Raw genomic sequence first — 15,719 nt, 5'->3', positions numbered from 1 at the left:
CCATTCTTCAATTCAGGCAGGTCTCGTCGCCGTTCACAGAGAATCAGACAAAAGACTAAAATACTCAAACCCACTGGACAAACATTGATTTGTAACAGTAGCAATAGAAACCAGTGGGTCTTAGGGTCACGAATTATCTAATTTTATTAATGAAGTTGGTTATCGAATAGCAATCAAAACTAGTGATCCCCTAGCTACTGCATTCCTTTTCCAACGTATCAGCATCGCCATCCAGCGCGGGAATGTGTCATCGATCTTAGGCACATTACCTCCTGGTAAAGAACTGGACGAGATTTTTCTTCTATAACCCACAATAAGATATAAGTAGAGACATCCTAGGAGGCTGACAACCACTTTAAACATGTTCATGAAGAATGTTTTGAATCCAGTTTGGATAAATATAAATTCTTGGAAGTCATGGCTAATACCGGTAAACTTTGGGAGTGGTATAACCTGACCAGGATATTAGTGCGGTTTTTCGAGGAGGTCGCTGCTGTTGTGTTTACATCAGTTTCTAGGTAAGCGCGGTGGGACAGGGGAGAGGAGAGTGTCACTCTGCAGTGTATCCAACGATTTCTAAAAGTTGCAGTTTACATACAAGAACGCTATAAATTATATAGTTGTTATTGAATGCAGGAATGGTTATTCCTGCATAATGCAGATGTATTGTGGATAATGGTATATGCATGGAAATTAATAATTTAAGAACAACATAGCACGCAATTGAGTTTCTACCATGTATTAGGCAGATTGTATAAAAATTGCGTTTTATTTGATTTCATTATAAGACAGGGGCAACCTGTAAAACACAGGAATAACAATGCCAATGACTAAAAGATTAATTAGGGTTGATAGCTTAGAGACTTGCGCAATACCTTGTAACTGTAAGTTTAAATAAAGTTAAGGCTCGTGATGCTTGTATTTGTTTTAAATATATGTTTATCGATTGGTAAATTAGTTTCTCGAGTTTTAGCCAAGGAAGAATTCCGATACCTTTCCACTCGAGAACTGTGAAAGTCCTCTCCGTTGGTCTATTGCTTAGCGCATGTGCCTTTGTTGTACGTGGTTCTAGGTTGAAATCCGAGTGAGCTCAAAAATTAATTTTACAATCTTTCACTTTCATTAATCATCTGTCTCCTCTAGCATAAAAAGTATAATAATGGGACGTTAAACTAAAGAAATTTCATTTCATTTTTTCGATGAATGTGAACCCTTTGGGGGAAAAAGGAGGTGAAGAAGAAATTTTTCCTTCATTTTTTAAAGGGGTATGGGACTGGATAACTTGCCTTTCGGCATTGGCATGTAAAATCTGATTACAATGTATCTTTCTTTTAGAATTATTATCTTAATCAAGCCTTTTGGTAAATGTGGAATAAATGTATTGATAAAACATCAGCGTATGGATAATATAAGCGTATCATTGCTTCAACACGTGATAAACTCACAATTTTTATTTATGAGTACAGAAATTCCCCTTGAACTCACTCTAAATTTCTTTCAGACTCTAGGTCTCAGGTGACAAAGAATTAATTCTACTGTCTGTTTCCACACACAATATAATTTTAAAACTTGGGAGCCTAGTGTTATCTTTGTGCCTGCAATACATAATCATTTGTGGATTAACTTCAGAGGACTGAGTTTAGCCCGTAAGCACAAGTTGCATATAGTTCAAACATATCAGATGTACGGTCGTGTTTAACAAATCCTGCCCCTCTCCCTCCTCTATCTGAAAAGCCCTATATTGTTGTCCACATATGAAATTCAAAGACAAAGGCAATCATATTTAAACAGCTGTATTTTTATTTCAAGTCTAAGTATTAAAATGTGCTAAGTACGGTTGCAAGAATTTTTTTTCTAATAATGAACTTAGGTACCTAATATTGGCACTCATCTTTTTCATGAATTGATGAAAGAAGCGGCCGCGTGATTTTCTGGCAATTGTTTCATCACCGGTATCTTTGTGCAATGAGTTAACAATGAAAGACAAACTTTGTTTTTCAAACTTGGTACTTTGAGAAACTTATGCAAGTGGTTTTGTTATTCAAATATTCATCTGTTCATTCTAATCAGTTTGAGAAGTAGCATTAATTTTATAATTACATAATGCCTGCTCTGAAATATATATTTTGTATTTCTTTTTTAATACATAATTCATTTTTTTCCTGAATTTCACTGGAGTTTAATTCCTTAGAAGGACAAGGAACCTTCAATTGTCATTCATCCCACTTTAAACTTCAATCGCTCCCCTATCGCCTCCAATGTAACACTGGTATATTTCTTTTAAATAAAGTTTTCAAAATATGGCAGAAATACTAGATTTTTTAAAATTGCCAAACCATGCTAAATAATGGCAGGTTAGACATCAGAGAGAGTTATCTTTATCTACCATTTCAATCAGGGGCGGATTCAAGTCTCCTTCAGAGGTGGTTAGAGTATGGCGGTGAAAGATTATCAGTTTCTCTCTCACCGGATTTTTGCAGCTCATCCGAAAATGATCTCAATGTAAAAGAATTTTGTTACTCAAGACACTGCTTAGACAGTCGATCGGAGATTACATGGCCCAACTTGATTGCAATTCCGAAGATGTCTTATCTCAAAAATACACAATAGAACTTGCTTTAAACAACGAAATCACAGTTACCAAAGTATAACTTAGATTCATATAGTTGAACTTCGAGGTCTTGTTAATAGAAGAAGTAAGAATTCCTTACACTCTAATGCTACGAACTTCGTAGTGTTTCTTTGTACAACACTGAGGTTTATTCGCAAGTTATTGCCAAATTAATATAGTGGGTGTATGTACTATTTTTTGAACTCCCTTAAAGTGTTCTGGAAATAACTTCTATAACTTTTGAAACCACTGGCGTCTCTACCATGTAAAATTTGGAAGGGGGGGGGCATCAACGAAAGTGATTTAAATGGTACTACCTGCCCGAACCTGTGTATAATATTCGATTCTATTTCTTACCTTTCTGCTTATCTTCACAGACTCCCTTAGGTATATCAAGAACTGTGTTATAATCGTTTCACAACCTGAATATTATATTCCAAATGAATATAATATAGTATTTATATGTTATTTTGTCGTTAATATATAAATTAAATTAGAATAAAATATAGAATATTTTGTACTTCAAAATATTGGGGGGAACGCATCCACCTCGTCCCCCGCCAGAGACTCCCGTGTTAATCTTAACTTGAACATATGCGTGAAGTGGTTTATTACGAACAGGACAAAAATAACTGTGATAGATTAATTACAAGTAATCCGGTTAGAAACACTGTTGTTTGTATTTTAGTTCCAAAACCGGCCGCCCGCACTCGTTCGCTGGTCAGGTAATAGCAACATTACAGAGTTTACTTTGTTGCTCAAAATCGTTAAAGACGCGAAAGATATTGTTGTCAAGCTGTCCGATGTTTATTTTGGAACAAATATGATGGCTACAGATAATCTATGTATTTTTGGATGTGCTTATAAGAAAGAAATAATGTCCGTATTCTTAAACTTAATATATTTCTAAGATCAAAGATGTATGCATATAGAAAGGAGGTGCCTATAACTCGATGGGACTTTCAAATTAATGTTATATTTGTTCTGTGTTTCTTCTTTCAAAATAGATTAATCAGTGTATTTCAACATTTAAATAAATAATTCATTTTGAACAAATACTATGGACATGTGAACTGAACTTTACAAACACCATGTATGTATTGGTTAGATAGGGTAAATAGGTGAAATGAAATAGTTACAATAATGAATTTGTTATTGCGCCCTATATCAATTTATATAATCAGTCCTTAAGAAGTCTGATCTACAACTCCTTTATATTCTATCTGCTGATATTCCGTCCAACAGGCACGGAATCTCAAGAACTACTTGGTGGATCATCAGTTCTCGCCAAAATGCAGAGGTTCAAAAGCTAGAAATTGAATTCATTGATGGAGATAACATTTAAACCAAAAGTGGTGGAAATTGACAATTTTCGATTTAAGCGTTGATCACCATAGAACAAAAATGGTAAGAGGCATATGCAATTTTCTGCAATCCCAAGAAACATTTCATTCCCATTCATAACTAGCTATAAAATCAGGAGTGATAAAAATCCACTAGAATTTCTGGTTCAAATGATCTATATACACTGTTCGTTCTTCGGACAGACTATACTGTATACATATACGGAATCTTGCTTACTATAGAAATCAGTACGACGCTTACGTTACTGCAGGATGTCTGACATCTAACAGTCTTCCATATATTACATACGTATACGTCTGTTATATTCGTCAGCTATACGAGTATGTTATATACATTCTGATCGTCTATATTATTTCATACGGAAAGTACATATAGATGGAACGCTTTTATGGAAAGTATTATAAAACATGCGTTTTCAGTTATACGTTTGCTGTACATTAAGTCCAACAACTATTGGGTTTATACATGTAACATACGTTTTAAATTACGCCACATACGATTTTTTCTCAGTGTAGAGAAAAGCAATAAGAGATAGCGATACGCATTTTAAAATAAATTTATAAAACTTTGCACCTTCGCATGGTTAACCCTTCCTTTATACTGAAAGTGGCAGAAACTAATCTGTTTCGGTGGTATCGATTCCGGTTTTAATATTACTTGAGAAATATCACGTCAGTAGTCATCTTAAATATAATAAGAATTAATTGCTATGGTAACACTAAATTTGAATGAAGAGCGAGGGGAAATGCATTGTTGAGAAGAGACTGGATGCGAGGTTGTTTTCAAATCTGTGCTGCCACTATCAGTATTCTCTTAGGTACATCATAGTTTTGGCGCGGAAATGATGTACAGAAATAAATATACGGAATGGTTGATTGGCATACGATGGCAGAGGATGGAAACTATTATTTAACCATTAATAATCAAAATAATTTAAAGGTGTGTACACTATCACAAACTAAACTTTTTCACATAGTGTACACTATGATACTACTAGTTTAAATAAAAGGAAGACTATAAAATATGATGTACAAATTAATTTGTTTTTTTTATTTTTCATTGATTTTAATAAATTTTATTATTAACAGCTTAATTTTCGTATCCACCCGTTACTTTCTACATTCACTCGAGCACGTTCTAGCCAAGCCTCCAGTTTGTGACTTAGACACACAGACATTGCACTCAGGTCTCTTTCTCTGCATCCCCTATTTGCTCCCTATACCTCGGCTTCGCTGGGTTTCCTCTGTTCGGTAAACGGCTGGACTTGTGGTTGCATCTGGAATCAGTTTTTGCACCGATTTTTTTTATTCCTGTCATCCAACACCAGGCATCACTTGCTGTCTACACATATAATAATAATAAAATTATTCTCTGCTTACAATAAAATGAGAGGGAAATTTCCTTTGGTAATACTGGATATATGCTATAACCAGAGGAGATTTCCCTTCATCTCCCTTGTAATTCGCACACTGACTACAGATATATACAGGAAATGTCAATAACATTTTTTCACAATGACCGTGGTAACAATAATATAACTCGTGATATCAATATATTTATGGAGTAGGCTACATTCTGTTGCTAGTTAACATGGAACATTGAAAGCTTTCAAAACTGGCTTGAACATTTCTATTGTTTTATGCATTATGAGCATATAGTGAATTAATATTTTAATTGTAGTTAAAATGGCTACTTTATTGGCTAAAGCAAAAAACAAGAAATGACCTGAGTTTGAATCGAACCTGGGACCGTTTGCACGTGAACCATAGATGCTCCTCACTCTGCCGCGCCGTTACTTGGTAGCTCTATGCGTCGTATCATATATGCGGCGAGTCGGAAACTTTAAGACGCTTTTCCTCCGCTATTTTTGTCTATTTTGCTTTCCGAGTTTGTAATATTAACACTTTAAATGTGCCTCACGAAAGATGGTCCCGAAGTTCGTTTACCAAAGTTTGCTTTCTCCTTGTAAGTAACAGTTCGGAACAAACAACTCTTATTAGCCTCAGTGCCCAAAGCGAACGAACAGTAAATAATGCTTCAAGAATTTTTATGGAATCAATCGATTTCGCTATAATGAGACGTGGACATACAGCTTAACGTGGAATTCGAACCACTAAGCTGCCGCTGGGAATCAAACATGAGTCTCAGACGCAAAAGGCGCATACGCTAACTACTTAGCCATGAATGAGCTCGATTTTCTAAGATTAACACAAAAAGTTAAAGTCCATATTGCTGTAGAAAAGCAACGGATAACTCTCACATCTACACAAATTTATGCATCTAGCCTCTTGAACCACTTCATACAAAAATCTTAGTTTGTAGAAAAACCAAACTTATATACTGTATTTTTTTTTTAAAATTACTGATTCGTACCATATAACAACGTGAAATTGTGTACAAATATTTTTTCATGAATTCTTAGACCTGTCTTTGGGAAATTAGATTCTTAGTTGGGGAAATGTTAGGCTTAAACCTTATATCTTAAGTATTTTACCAGATCTCTTAAATATTTGGATTTAGGGACCTAGATCAATATGTTATTTTGCAAAATTTGAAATCTAGTGGAGAAAATGGTATCTTTAATTGATTGAGGTATCTCTGAAACTTTTAAGGTGCAACTTGAAGATATGTACAAACATTTTCAATGGTTACTGGGGTCCGAACGAAAAGAGTTTTGCAAAATTCGATTTCTAAAGAGAATAAAACGAATTTGAGTTTTTGTCAAAGTTCATGAAATCTCCGAAATTGCTCGGTGTAGGACTATGAAATTTTGAACAAATGTTTCATTTGTATTTTAAGCTGTAGATAACAAGGTGTATTGAAACGCTCAACATATAAGGAGAAAAATATTTAAACTTCTTTGTTGTTCACAAAATTTCAATTCTTGAGCATAAACACTTACAATTTTCTTTATAAAACATATTTTGCCTTTAATTCTAAGCTATAGATAAGAATGTGTTTTGCAAAATTCAATTCCTAAGATGGCAAGAGCTTAACCTGATCACTGTTTGCGATCCTTTACCAATCTCTGAAAGTGTTGGGCGTAGGGATTTCAAATTTTGAGCAAATGTTCTACATGAAAGCTAGACGTGGTTTTCAACCTAATTCCTTACACGGCCCCATTTTATCACGTCTCGTTGCCACCGAACTTCTAATAATTTCTAGTTTGTGCTCGTGTGGGACTTTAATATATACATTGTGGAGATCTCACAATATCCATCAATTTCTATAATAGTAGAATCCATTTCTTGTAAAGAGTAACTTCCCTAAAATGCAATTGGATTAAAGGCAAATATGCTCAGTTCATTCATATACAAATATCGAGTCCGATCCTTCGTAGTGTTTTAAAATCTAGGCCGTTAGAAAATTTTAAAACTTCGTCACTCCCTTAATTTTGGATAATATGATAATAAAAAGTGGTATCTAATTTTGGTTAAAAAGACTTGGATAGTAGTTAAGAAAGCTACTGATATTTTAATTTTCGAGAGTCTGCCGCTATGAGTTACCTCATATTGTTGTGAATTTGGTACATTGTTATTTACGTGTTCGATATCACCAAAACCTGTTAAAAGCAACTTGGTTTTCTTCCATGCTAAGCATTAAAAGAGGCAAGAAATCGCTTATCAGCCGAAAAGAACTTGATAATGTGGGTCACTAATATTAAACCGGACATTGCCTCTCTAGCGAAATCACATCATGCTCAGATATCTCATTATATTTCAATTTTAAGTGTATTTCAATTATGCAAGTTTGCTTGCATTTCTATTTTTTCTGGTATTTCAAAATGCAGTTCTCATGAGTTTCATAGTGTGCATCTTTCATACAATTGATTTCTAAACAACTCTGCAGCTCTTGAAAATATTTAGCAGACCTATTTTTTGTTCTTAACAGTATGTATAAAAATAAAAATATGCCTATCAGAACAAATTTCAAAATAATATATAAAAATATTTTCCAGTATTAGATTCTAACTATATTTATCTCTTCGCTTATCTTTACGACCCTCATGAAACCCTCTCGCAAACTCCCTAGGAGTCGCGACCCCCAGATTGAGAAACCCTGCCCTAAACTGTGGGATTTTATGAAACGCAAGTTATATGAAGAAAAATGAGATTGAAAATTTTATCTTACTTCGTCAGATCTCTGAAACTGAAGGGCATAGGAAATTACCTAAATATAGAATAAGTATATCTTTCCCCACTGTAATAGCAAAATTTTCGGTTCTCGGGTTACAACGTGGTTTAATTTAGGATCAACGTTGACAAAACTTATTTATGGCAGCTCTGGTAAACTTGATTTGAGAAAAGGGGTATGAAAGTATTCTAGTTAGTTATTTGAATGACTCGGAATGTTAAATATTTTCCATGGGTTATATTTGTTTCATGCAAAAAACGTGGAAGTTCTGCTAGTTTTTCAGTATAACAATGCTTTTATACAATTTATATTGCTTTTCTTATATTTATTTCTGCTATTTATCTATTATTATCTCTCTAGTTTCTTGGCTAATATCTTCAAAGTAAAAATCAAATAAAATCTTTCAGTTTCGTATTCCAGAACTATGCACTTTAGGCTAAAGAAGAAGGATAATTAAAGCAAGTGAATGATGATGAAAAAATGGTAAAATGAAAACGGGAGGAAACGGAAACCCCCGAGAAAACCCATAGGCACGATGTTGTCCGCTACAAACTAACTTGAAAGGTTATCAAACCATGAACTTCACGGCCCAGTAGTAAAGACACTACCACTGAGCCACCGTGTTCCTCCCTTATATATTCAAGATACATTATGCTTATGTTAATTACATAACTTTTCTCTTTCACATAAATGATGATATTTGACTTTTAAATGTAATAATGCATTGTTACATTTAAAATTAAAATAATTAAATTACGCCAAAGCTCTTTGAATCTTAATTATTATCAATGTCTTTTAAGTTCAACTGCTATTGCTATCTTTCAATTTTCTTTAGCTATTTTGTAGTTATATTTATATGTCCTTTATGAAAGAAAATCTTGATGTGTACATCTATTATTGCTATAATTGCTTTGTGCTTTGTAAGACACACATATATACAACTATGTGAATTTGTATCATCTGAATACGACATTTACCACAGTTTTCAGTCTAGATATGCAATCACAAAATCTTGTTCTGCATTGATTATTGGCAAGTATACACAATGTCATACTTAACATGATGGATGGGTTATGTAATTTGTTATGAGCAGAGTGTCATTTTATCTAAAAGCGCAGGGAGTTAGTTACACTTAAAGAGAAAGAAAGATTTTGAATGCGTCATCATGTTAAGCGATAACAAGGGAAAACAGCAGACACAAGAAAAGTAGTATTTCCCCCTCCTGAAATGTTCTTTTTGGTTTGGTGACGTTGATTGGCTCTGACAAGACTGTTTGTGATGTAAATCGGTTTCCGTAAATCCTTTCGCTGCATATCAGTATTTGTACAAACGACTTTGAGCAAACCAACGCGCTTGACATCTGAATAGCAAACAGAAACAAAGGGCTCTCCTTCTGAAATCCTATTCTGAAACAAAAAAAGAGAAACATGAGCCAATAGTGGCGCAGAGGGAGAGAGAAAGAGAGAAATTGAGAGTAGCAGTGCGTCTCTCACTCTCTCTTTCTCTATGAACAACATGCTAAACAAGAGATAGTTAACCGCTATACTTGCATTTGTTCTTCGTCTACGAGCCTAAAGGCAAATGGAAGGAATGCGCGAATCGTATCTGGGTTAGTAGGACGTTTACAAGTCAAACATTCACCAACACAACTTGTTGACACTCTCAACGAGAAATTCAGATAGTTTCTCTGTCTTGTACTTGAATTTTACGTTTCCGTCTCGCCCTGTTCAATATTCGCTCTCTGGATTCCGCTGAAATTGTTAGATCTGTCAAACAATACTCTTCTTGTTACAAGCATTTCGCATTTCGCATGACAAAACATTTGCATCACAAAGACGTGGTACATAAGGATTTTGGTTAGCTAAAGATTGGAGACTGATAAACATAATTTACCAGGCTACTTTTCAAAGTATTGAATTTTCTTTAAAATTTAGTTTTGACAAGTTTAGTTTTCGTCTTATTTGCTTGTGTGAGTTCTAAATGGTGGTGAATATTTTAATTTGTAACATAAATAAAGAATTATATCACTTGAAATATTAAATGAAAAGTACATTAACATAAACAGTAAATATGGAATTCAATAAAGTAATGCCTTTACGGTAGTCGTATATTCATTTCAAATTGATGCAATTTAGCAAACTACAAATATACGAATTTTAAGAAGTAAAATCTCTTAACATGACCAATTGCGTAACGTGGTTTTCGATTCGTATGTAACCTGAATTTTATATAAGACATATAATACTTAATTGCTCTTAAGTTGACTACCTATCTAACTTCGATGTTGATCTATTCAAAGAATGTTACTTTTAAGCTATTAATTTTAAATTCATCTCTATACGTTGGACACACACAATATATGCACTTCTTAGAAACCCTCTAAAAACATCTTTTAGTGTTGAGTGCTTTCGGAGATCAATAAATCTAAAGGAGAAAGAGAGAAACTTGTCTATCACAAAAATACAGCAAAGGGTGTGACTATTTTTAGTTTTTATGGCTGTTGTTTTCGAGTATGTGAAAAAGGCGGATGCCATTAACGCTTCCTATTCCTATTCTTCATTGCAAGATATTTGGTATCTAGAAGCATTAATTGAGCTATAGTTGACCGTTGTTTTTGCCATATGCTCGAATTCCTTCCCTCCTGAGAGATTTGCAACAAGCTGACAACAAATGAAGATTTGAGTTATGTTGTAGTGTTAAAAGCTAAAACATAATGTAGCAGGACAAATCTCTTTTTCCTTTCCTTACTGCTTGCGGTCAACACACACTAAGAGCTATTTCCATTTGCACAATAGATAACTTTTGGTGTTTCATTATTAAGACGGAAGACAGAGTATAGATGTCTTCAATATTCTCTTGGACTGATGATCTTACCTGGTGCTAAATCATAGGTGAAAAGAATAAATAATAAAGAATGTGACATACTGTTTTGTAGCTCACTAGCATACCGAAATTATAATATTTAAATCAGATATTGTATAAGTCAGGGTTTCTCAAGGGGTCGCGAGAGGGCTTCATGGGAGTCGCAAAGATAAGCGAAAGAGATAAACATAATTAGAATCTAATAATGAACAATACTTTTAACAATATGAACTAACTCAAAGTGACGACCTCTCGAAAATTAAAACACTCAATAACTTTTTTTAACAACGGTGCAAGTTTTTTTAAAACCAAAATTACAAATCACTTTATTTCTTATGATGTACCCAAAATTAAGCGAGTTATGAAGTTCTGAAATTTTCAAACGGCCTCCATTTTGAAACAGTACGACGGATCGGACTTGATATTTGTAACATGAATGAACTGACAAAATTTGCTTTTAATCCATTCAGAAAATAATTCTAGTATTATAGAAATAGATGGATCTAGTGAGATCTCTGCAATAGGTACATTAAAAACCTCCTACCCAAGCTTATTACAAACCAGAAATTATAAGGCGATCACTGGCAAGAGGATGTGATAAAATAGAGGTCGTGATAAAAATTAGGTTGAGAACCACTGGTATAAGTGATTTTTAATACAGGCAATTTATAAAACACTGCAATAGAAGGACTAGCATTATACATTAGTATATAATCATTCTTTAAAATTAATTTATTCTGTAAATTGAATCACTTTTTAACCCACTTCAAAACAAAAGAAGGAACAAGTTCTCAATTAAACCCGTTTATTACCTATCTATCTATCTATCTATCTATCTATCTATCTATCTATCTATCTATCTATCTATCTATCTATCTATCTATCTATCTATCTATCTATCTATCTATCTATCTATCTATCTATATCTATATCTATCTATCTATCTATCTATCTATCTATATCTATATCTATCTATCTATCTATCTATCTATCTATCTATCTATCTATCTATATATATATATATATATATATATATATATATATATATATATATATATAAAGATAAAAAGATAGATACATTCACGCATAACTTCAACACAGATCCACCGATTATTATTATTATTATTATTATTATTATTATTATTATTATTATTATTATTATTATTATTATTATTATTATTATTATTATTATTATTATTATTGAAAGAGTATTCTTGTAATTCCATGTAGCCTCCATAAGGATCTAACGATAGTCTTTGGAAGTAGACTATGAAACTTCTCAATGGCTGGCAGTCTTCATACCATAATTGTGTACTTCAACATATCGTCCCATTAGAACCAGAGCAACATAACTCAATTTTCGTAAGTTTATAGGCGAGAGGACAAAAATATTATTTTCTTAGAAAGATATGTTTTCAATAAGATGATAATTGAGCTTCATCACAACAGATGGTTGACAAAGAGAACAGATGGCGTTACGTTCCATTTATACTAACAATAAATGGGGCTTGCAAAATTATCCAAACAGAAAGAAAAGTAAAACCGTATTTTTTGAGTTACGTTCCTCTGGTTCTCGTGCGATGATATGTGCTCGCATGAGAACATAAATTTTGATATGCTTTTGTTTTCGTTTGAAAGAGTATCCTCTCCATCTTTAAACCTAAACTATGAAACTCTTCAACAGATGACAGTGATAATATCGTGTGTGTATTCACGTAACGCATAGACTGCTTAATATAAATATATATGGTAATGAGATGGTAATGGTAATGGTACCGACAAAAGTAATGGGATAAAGGTGGTGACTGAATATATTTCTGCAACGCTAAATCCATATTTGAAAATGTTACTCGGTATGTCTTACCTTGGTTACTGTTACGGTGATCCAGACTACGGGCATCGTTCTGTAAAACGGTATGATAGAGTTTGAAAGTGTAAAAAAGAAACATTTTTAAAAATACACCATATAAAATAAGATCAAAGGTGGCGTTAGTTACATTAAAGGTATAAAATTTGTTATTGCTTTAATATAACACATTCTCTATTCACTGTACAGTGTGGTTTACAACACTTCTAAATGAAGAAATGGCAATTTAATTGTTTCAACAAGAACTACCCTTACATTTTGGTTTCTTTATTTATAAAACTAAAAATGAATCTAAACCGTTACTTTAAGAAAAGAAAAAGAAACTAATATTTCCACACTATCTAATGAAATGGTAAAAGTAAAGTAATACATCTTTTATAAACAATGCAACTTTCGTTCATTGACAATTAATTCTGTGTAGTATAAACGTTGATTTCAGTATATTTCATATTGTTCCAACTATCACAATTTCAATCACAATTAAAATTTTATTCAGGTGGAAGTTCCTTTAATTGAATGTAAGATAAGTTTGCGCCTGCACACGTTCATTGATTTTTCATCTATTTGTGTCTATAATATTATTGCCTTTCTCAGAAATATTATTTGAGCGTTTCTGATGAAATAACTTTACTTTAGTTGGAAATGTGAAAAATATTAATTAATTTTAGGAACTTAATATGAGTCTAAAGTGTTATTATTTGATTTTTCAGTTAAGAATCATGCATGTAAGTTTCAGTTCGTTCAACATCTCAGGTAAATTCTCCTTATAGCATATCAAATAGTCTGTATGTATCTACAAATTGAGAAGAAGTAACTGAATAAAATATGTTAGTTACTCAACTAAGATTGAAAAGAAGGCGATATAAGGAAAAGAAGATCCTAACAAAAGACGATTTATTCTTGTAATTAAATAAAGAATAATGTTATAGCGAGTAGTTTGTAGGTTTTGAACTTAGTGTGATGGCGAGTAAACTATGTTGAAGAAGAGAAATTAGTATTTTGAATAGGCTGTGGAAAAGGGCACATGGTTGCAAGAAGTTGTGCGAAGAAAACTTGGAATAATAACATTTTCTTACCATGACTTAATGGTAGTTAAAGTTCTATAGTAACAGCAAGAGATATATGGAGTGATATTAAAAGTTTTCGTTTCATGGAATATTATTTACAGAGCTATAATCAATCATTGTGTTAACTGGGTATCAACTTCCCGAAAATGTTTTCTGCGTCACAATATTTTCATATCTTTTGCAGACTTTGGGGATTTTATGAAGTACATATTTGGATGTTCTTAATATCTTAATAATAGTAAACTATTGGTTTTAATATCTTGTAGCATTTAGCAATCTGACCTCATTTCTGAAGAATCAAATTACATGCAATATTGTTTACATTGGACGTGCTGTGTTTTCTTGCATCTAGAATGCACTAATAAAATACAAGTAATGTAATAATATTTATTGACGTTTTCATTTTGTCAGAGTTCGCATTTAGAAAATTTGTTGTGATTATTTACTAGCTATTTGATTAACTTATGCGCCAATTATTGGTAGCTATTGTCGCACATGTAACATTTCTATCCATTTAGAAGTGTATTTGATTTACGTAGAAACGAACTATATTTCATTTTCTAGCATGATAGGGTACTGGAAGGGCTAATGCATCTAATTGAATACATCTACAGTTTGTTAAAAATGTTTCTTTGGAGTTTTATACGATTTTCTGAAACTTTCAGTAAGATGTTGGAGCGTTTAATTTTTAAAAGTTGCTTTCTCCCATTGGCACTACAAACTCGTTTGTACAGTTGTCCTATTCATATATTTTTTAGATGTTTCCATTATCTTATTGTGTGCAATTTACTACTTGCTTTTCGCATGGACAGTACAACATACAACTGCAATATAGTAGAGCAAAGCATCTTCAACATGGAATTTTAACTTGAGGATCATTTGAAATACTCTATGCTTTTTGAACCTCCAAAACGTGTGACCACCCAACCTCCCTCGAATCGAAAATTAAACAAAACGGCTTTGAACGCGATTAGATAATTCTAGGCGACTTCTTTCTACGCCATAATTTGACCACACACACACACACACACACACACAAACACACACACATATTTAAATACATACACATATATATGTATATATAATATAGATAGATAGATAGATAGATAGATAGATAGATAGATAGATAGATAGATAGATAGATAGATAGATAGATAGATAGATAGATTAGTATACTGTATATTATAGCTTACAAAGTACTTTATTTTTCCGGTGTGTTTTATCAAGCAAAATATAGAATTTTACTTTTGTACATCCTGCATTACGGAGTTAACATCTGGAAACAACTTTTGTTGTCAGTTGAAAGGAAATGTAATAATGATGTTATTACAATAACGCGATAGGATTCCTGAACGTTTGAAGCTAGTTCTTATTTTTGGATTAAAAGATCCAATATATTTCAATCAAATATTTTCTTGTATATCTGAAGAACTAAAAATAGTGTGGCCAAACCCAAACCATCACTTAACTCAGTATGACGTGCTTACTCCGTAGAAAATGACAATACCCGATTTAGCGGCCGTTCATAAATTTTGTGGCCCCTGATATAAAAATCTATGTATTGGCCAAGATCACAACCTTTTGATTCACTTTTTGGATCATTTCTAAAATTCCTGGGCAAGATCTCAATCTTTTGATTCATTTTTTTTATCATTCCTAAACTTCTTGTTTGTCATATACGTTTCCATTATTATAGACAGATCGCTTTCTCCTTATTTTATTCCATATTTGAAATAAGACAACTCAAATAGATATTAAGATATTTCCCTCTTTTCGCTTAAATCTTCGTTTTACTTTCGATATGAACTTTTAA

At 32.8% G+C, this 15,719-nt stretch overlaps 1 protein-coding gene across 1 annotated transcript in view; it reads left to right on the top strand.

Moving 5' to 3' along the window:
* The window catches only part of LOC145670291 (protein O-mannosyl-transferase TMTC2-like), a 700,866-nt gene that overhangs the window by 221,537 nt on the left and 463,610 nt on the right, over positions 1-15,719 (top strand). The window lies entirely within an intron of this gene.

This window comes from Thermobia domestica, chromosome 14 (genome assembly GCF_964235325.1).
Source record: "Thermobia domestica chromosome 14, izTheDome1.hap1.1, whole genome shotgun sequence".
In the NCBI taxonomy this organism is placed as follows: Eukaryota; Metazoa; Arthropoda; class Insecta; order Zygentoma; family Lepismatidae; genus Thermobia; species Thermobia domestica.
The sequence above is the reverse complement of the archived record's forward strand: the minus strand, read 5'-3'. Positions and strand labels throughout refer to the sequence as shown.